This window comes from Macrotis lagotis, chromosome 1 (assembly GCF_037893015.1).
Source record: "Macrotis lagotis isolate mMagLag1 chromosome 1, bilby.v1.9.chrom.fasta, whole genome shotgun sequence".
NCBI lineage: Eukaryota > Metazoa > Chordata > Mammalia > Peramelemorphia > Peramelidae > Macrotis > Macrotis lagotis.
This window is the reverse complement of record NC_133658.1, coordinates 438,134,298-438,141,011: the sequence shown is the minus strand read 5'-3', so window position 1 is coordinate 438,141,011 and position 6,714 is coordinate 438,134,298. Positions and strand designations below refer to the sequence as shown.

Here is a 6,714-nt window from a genome sequence, read left to right as displayed (position 1 = left end):
TCATTTTATTTATTAATTCAATAGTTTTTCCTTCCTTATCTCTTTTAATGCTATCTATTTTTGCTGCTGCTTTGTCTGAGATAAGGATTGCTATCCCTGCTTTTTTTTAATTCAGCTGAAGCAAAATATATTCTGTTCCCACCTTTTACCTTTACTCTATATGTATCTCTCTCCTTCAAATGAGTTTCTTGTAAGCAGCATATTATAGGATTCTGGTTTCTCATCCACTCTGCTATTTGCTTAAGTTTTAAGGGAGAGTTCATCCCATTCACATTCAAGGTTATGATTACCATTTCTTTATTGCCTTCCATGCTATCTTCCCTCTGTTTGTATTTTCCCCCATTCCCCCTTTTATCCACATTCCCCAGTATTTTGTTTCTGAATACCACCCCATCAGTGTGTTTGCCCTCCTATATTACACTCTCCCCTTTCTTTCCTGTTTCCCCTTTTTCCCTTCCCTTCCTTTTGTTATTTTCCCCTTTTTCCCCTCACCTCCCTTCACTTTCTCCATCCCCCCTCCCCTTTCCCCCCTTTTAATACTTAAAAGGTTAGATGTTTTATAAGTTAATTAAGTATGTGTAGGTTGACTTTAAGCCACGTCTGATGAGAAGAAGATTCAGGTGTTACTCGTCTGCTCCCTTCTTCCATAAAACCATAGGTCTTTTGTACGTCTTAGTGTTATGAAATTTACCCCATTCAATCCCCTCACTCCTCCCATCTCTTTCCTGTCCCCCCTTCAGGGAGGTAGTGTTTTTTTAAGATCATTCCCTCTAAGTCATAGAAAATTCTGAGTGTCTGTCCCTTCTAGTTCAGTATATTCTATCGAATAGAGTCAAAACTCCTGAGAGTTAATAGAGTCTTTTATATCCCATTAGATAGTAGTCTCATGGATAGGTCATGTATGTCCATCATTTCTGGCTAGGTATATTCTCTCTGTTAGACTTACATTTCTCAAGATTTATGAGAATCTTTTTCCCCTGGAAGAGAAGGCTCAGCTTTGTAGGAAACTAGATTCTTGGCTGCATTCCAAGCTCCCATGCACTTCAAAATATCTCGTTCCAGGCCCTTCAACCCCTTAAAGTTGATGCTGCCAGGTCCTGCGTGATCCTTACTGGGGTTCCTTGATAATTCAATTGTTTCTTTCTGGCCCCTTGCAGGATTTTCTCTTTTAACTAATAGTTCTGGAGTTTGGCCACAACATTACTTTGTGTTTTCATTTTAGGATCTTTTTCTGGTGGGGATCAATGTACTCTTTCAATAACTACTTTGCCTTCAGATTCCATGATATCAGGGCAGTTTTCCATCACTAGATCCTGAAATATTAAGTCCAGGTTTTTTTTTTTTTCCTCTCCAATGTTTTCAGGAAGTCCTATAATTTTCAGGTTGCCCCTCCTCGAACTATTCTTGATATCAGTGGTTTTGTTGCTGAGGTACTTTACATTTACTTCTATTTTTTCTATTTTTTGATTTTGTTTAACTGACTCTTGCTGTCTCATGGAGTCATTAGTTTCTGTACACTCCATTCTTTTGTGGGGGGAGGAGTTTCTTCATTAACCTTTTGCAACTCCTTTTCCAATTGGTCAATTCTACTTTTGAAAGAGGTTTCATTTGACCAATTGAGGTTTTGAGAGAATTAATTTCTTTTTGCATTTGCTCATTTGAGGATCTGAGAGAATTATTCTCATTTTGTATTGGTCCATTTGATGATCAGAGAGATTTATTCCCATTTTGTGTTTGTCCAGTTGTACTTTCTAAGGTTTTGTTTTCTTGTTGCAATGTATTAATTGTCTCTCCCAAATATCTAAGCTCCTTCCTTATTTCTTCAAGGAAGTCTTTCTGTGCTGGAGACCAGATTGTATTTTCCTCAGAGGTTCCAGGTCTCTCTGAGTTGGGGTTTTTCCCTTCCAGGAATTTTTCTATGGATCCACCTTTCAGCTGACCCTTCTTCATTATGCTAAGACCTTCAGTTGGGTAGGGCTGGTTCACCTGGGCTTGGGATCCCTAAAGGCTATACTCACTGAGGGCAGTTTCTCTGTCTGGCCAGTAAGAGGTGGTGGTTGCTTTCTCCGGAGTGTCTGTGACCTTGGTTGAGAGGCCTTCTCCCTTTGCATGAAGGGAGGAGTTGGAGCTATTGAATTCTTTTGCCTTCAATCAATGGTGGTCTTTAACCTGGCCTGAGGTCATTCCTCAGCTGGCCTGATTCTTCTGCTCACACAACTGGGCCTGAAGCAAAAGTAGTTTGCATTTTTTTGTTTGGGAAGTGGCCTCAGTGCAATGGAGGGGTTCACTCAGAGTTTCTCAGACCACAGAAGCCGAGGGATGGTGTCCTCAGCTCTCCTGTACCAGAACTCTCCCCCTATCCTGGTCCCCAAGCTCCAGGGGGACAGCACCAACACCAGCACCTCTGCTTCTCTGCGGACCCAAGCCCTTGTCATCCAGCCCCACCGCTGGTCCAGCAGATCTGGCTCTTGGGCCCTCAGACTCCTGGTTCCAATTCAGCAGTTAATCTGGCTGATCCAGGGCTGATCCTCCCTGTGAGCCCAGACTCACCTGCTGAATTCGGCCAAAGCTGAATTCAGGGAGACAAGTCCTGAGGTAGATTTTCTTTCTTCTGGCTTTTCTTTCTGGGTTTTCTGGGTTGGATTTCTTTTAAGAGGTTTGTTTCATGTGATAGATGGGGAAGAGATCAGGACACTGTTTTCTCTCCGACATCTTGGCAGGAAGTCCCTCTATGTACTTTGTTAATATGAATCTCAGCTTGCTCCTCCTCCTTCTTTAGGGCAACCTGCTCTTGGAGAGCATCATCCCCAAACTGAACCACCACCTTCATCATGCAGCTGGATCCATGTTTATCTAAGCCCAATCACTGTCTCCTGCCTTGTCCCTTGCCATTTATCCCCCCTTTCTTAATTGTGCTCTTCTCCCCAGACTAAAATTCTTCTATGTTTAAAATTATTGTCTTAAGAACTCTTTACCTTGCTAAATAACCTAACCAGTCAGTTTTGTGTAATTTGTGAACTTTTGAATTAAAATCTATGTCTTTTTTTCACTCCTGATCCTTAAACTCCCCATCCTCCAAGCACATTTTGTTGTCTTTGTGTGAAGGGCCTGGCTCTGTGGGTGTTCATTAAGGCTATTTGGCAAAATTTTGGCATCCCTGGGTGGGACTCATCGACCCCCTGACTTACATTTTTTGTAAGCTCAGCCTCGGCCTAGTTACCTGTTGTGTATTTTTCCTCACCTTCCTCAAGTATAGTACATTTCCCAGAGATTATTGGCATAGGACTCTTGGTCAATGTACCCCAAGAGAATGCCTATCTGCATCTCTGTGGGATGCCACAGAAGATAGATTTGAAAAGCTATGAGTGATCATATAAGTTGGTTTCTTGAAGGCTTACTTGGAAGGAAGTGCTAAATGCTAGCTAGTAAGCTAAATGTTAGCTCTTCTCTACAAGGTAGCACTTCCCCTCTCTCTGGGATACTGTCAGACTAAGTATGCCCTATATTTTACATGAGGTCTCCACATGTATTGGCTTATGGTCTGTATCTTGCTGAAATCACGCTCTTGGGACTACCTTTCTGGACTGAAAGTATAAGCCTTCTCAAACTGTCTGTGACATGTTGGTCAGTTTGACTGCCCCTCTGCATTTTTATTATGTACTCTCCTTCCCTGACCTAGGGAATTAGGGAGACATTGCTTTATATTATGCGGTCCTGAGAGCGATGAGGTTATGAATTAGCTAAGACTCACAGCTCACATCTTCTCTCTTGGACCATTCCACTGATTTGAGAATGGCTTCACCCACCACACCCCACCACATTGAGAAGACTCTAGATTCTCAGGCATCTGTCTGACCTTGTGTCCCACTTTCCCAAAAAGGGACGTGAGTGAATTTATTTATTAATCTATTTAATTTGTGCAAACTGCACTAATTAGGCAATCAGGCATTTTGCAATTCTGCTATTTTCTCTGGGTGGCCAGAAAAGTTACCTACTTTTATATCTATATATCTTTATCGATATCAATAGAGATACACACAGACACATAAATACACACACACAAACACACACACACACACACACAGAGAATCAGCACATCTCCTAAAAGCTTTTATAATTACTATAATTGACGAACTGGAGTTCTCTGAAAGGAAAATCTTCTGGTGTTCTTCCCTAAAATTAGTAATTGTTTAATGATTAGGCTTTACATCAGGATGAAGGGAGAAAGATTTTGTGAACTCTTATGTTTTAACTGGAAGTTTTTTGCTTTTCCATGAGAGGAAAATCTAATCCTAATCTGTTCTTGGTGCCATTTACCATTTGGGATGAAGCCCTAAATTGATTTAATAATTAAAAATTGATTTAATGTTGAGGTTTGAATTCAGGTATATTTAACGCCAATAATCCATCAGAATTGATTCAGGTGCAGGTCAGGAAAAGAAGCCAAAGGGAAATCATAACTGATTTATATTTGTAGAATTATTCCTCAGTAGCTAAAATGGTCAAATAGCATTGAAAAGAAGAAATCTAAGCTATTAAAAACCATGGGGAAAAATGTCCAAAAATCACTATAAGTCTGGGGTTCTAACTCATACTCCCAAAACACAATGAAAGAGCTGCTGAAAACAGAAACACTTGGTTCTGTAATGGAAGAATGCCCAAAAACTAGGCCTAAACCTCTAAAATTAAAAGAGCAAAAGAAATATATATATATATATATATATATATATATATATATATGTATATATATACATAATAATATTTATATATATATATATATATATATATATATATACATATATATATTCATTCTTTTTGACAGTAAAGAACTAGAAATTAGGCTTTGTAAATAAGAATATCTTAGTGACCTCGTGGAATATACTTCAAGACAAAGATAATGGAGTGGTTCACCAATTACTTTTCTAAATGAAGAAACTGGGACAAAGGTTTATGACTTGCCTGGATTCCCATAGGACAGCTACTAAGTCTGAGATAACTTTTGTACCACCTAGCTGTCCTGTAAGGTTACAGTTCAGAAATGGCAATTCAAATGAAAGAATTTATAAGATTGAAAGTAAAATGAATTTTTGTATCTCTATGTTCCTCCTTGGGGACAGGGATCAAGTTTTTAATTTCTTTTGAAGTGCAAAAGAGCAGTTCTCTTAGGCGGCAGCAACTCAGTTTCTGACATCAACTTTGAATTAAGCAGAAAATAGAAAATAATCTGATAAACTAGCAGAAAAGAATAATGCAGTATACTATAAATTCAAAGATCAACTAGTTCAATGCAGTCAATCCTGAAGAGGAAGCTGTGATATTGAACTAAGAAATCAATAATCAAAAATTAAACAAAAAGCCAAGAGCTAAGGTAAATTTTGTGCTTGCTCTTAAGAGTCGTTCCACCACAGACCTACAACTGACTCGCATTGTGGCAAACCAAGACATCCGTCTGTATACACAGTCTCAGTCTGTTTTGACTACCTCAAATAAAAGTCACACAGAATTCATTACTGTTAATTTCTAAATTCTCAATTCAATGACTGTACATAAAAAATACTGTAAGGAATACTTAATAAGAATCAATCCAGTAAAAGGAGATTCTTAATTCCCATTTTTAAAATAAAAAAAGAAGTCTGAAAAAGGTTTCTTTTTAAAAAAAAACCTAAAGGAGCTAGGTGGCATAGTGGATTAAGTACTAGCCCTAGAGTCAGGAGGACCAGAGTTCAAATGCCACCTCACTTAAGCCCATGGTCTTGCAAAAAAAAAAAAAAAACCCCAACCATAACATAATGGAAAAGTGACCAAATGAAAAAGGAGGTACAAAACCTCATGAAAAAAAAAATTCTTAAAAATAATTAGAATTGGATGTTTAAGGTACTGATGCCATGAAATTGAAAAAATTAAAATAACAAAAAATAAAATAAAAAAATCAAAAGAATCAAAAAAAATTGTAAAAAAACATTGTATCCAATACCTAATATATATGTATATATGTGGATCCTACATATAAAGGACAATATCTATAATCTACTTAACAAAATAAGAAAACATTTTACAAATATTTTCAACCAAAATGGTTTTTCCTAGTTAAGTCCTTTATACTAGAAAATTGAATCAACATCTTTCCAAGTTTTGTTGAAATGGAAAATATAGAAAGAGATCCCTCAGATGCTCCTGGCATCAGGGCATCCTTAGTCCTTTGAGCTTAGTAAATTCACAGTAATTGTTTTTGACCAATCAAGGAAGGAAATGTCAAAATTGTCCCCATTGGCCAAAGAAAAATTTAAATTTATATATTGAGTATTATAAGCAGGTTTATCTCCATGCATAAATTATATGTCAGGGGACATTTGTAAATTAACTTAAAAATGTGTTAAGTATCTATTATCAGTTATGTCATTTGTGAATTTTAAATTTAATTGGACTTAGTTGATGTTCAACTTAAACATCTGAAATATTCATATTTTTGTCCTTTGATATGAGGAATACTTCACTTTGAAAGAGAGGCTTTACAAAATAACATTTTTATCTCTAACAATAAAATACAACCATGTTCATACTACTCTACATTTTGATAATCCAATCTAATGATTCTCAAAATATAGTTCAGAATCTTTTTACATTCTTAAAAATTATTGATGATCAACAAAATGTTTTTATTTATATGATCTGTATGAAAATGTCTTAGTAATTATTAAAAAAGTTTTGGATTAC

At 37.0% G+C, this 6,714-nt stretch overlaps 1 pseudogene; it reads right to left on the bottom strand.

The window, feature by feature from the left end:
* Nucleotides 1-5,392: 5,392 nt before the first annotated feature.
* LOC141504390 (folliculin-interacting protein 1-like) overlaps nucleotides 5,393-6,714 on the bottom strand; it is a 281,771-nt pseudogene continuing 280,449 nt past the window's right edge.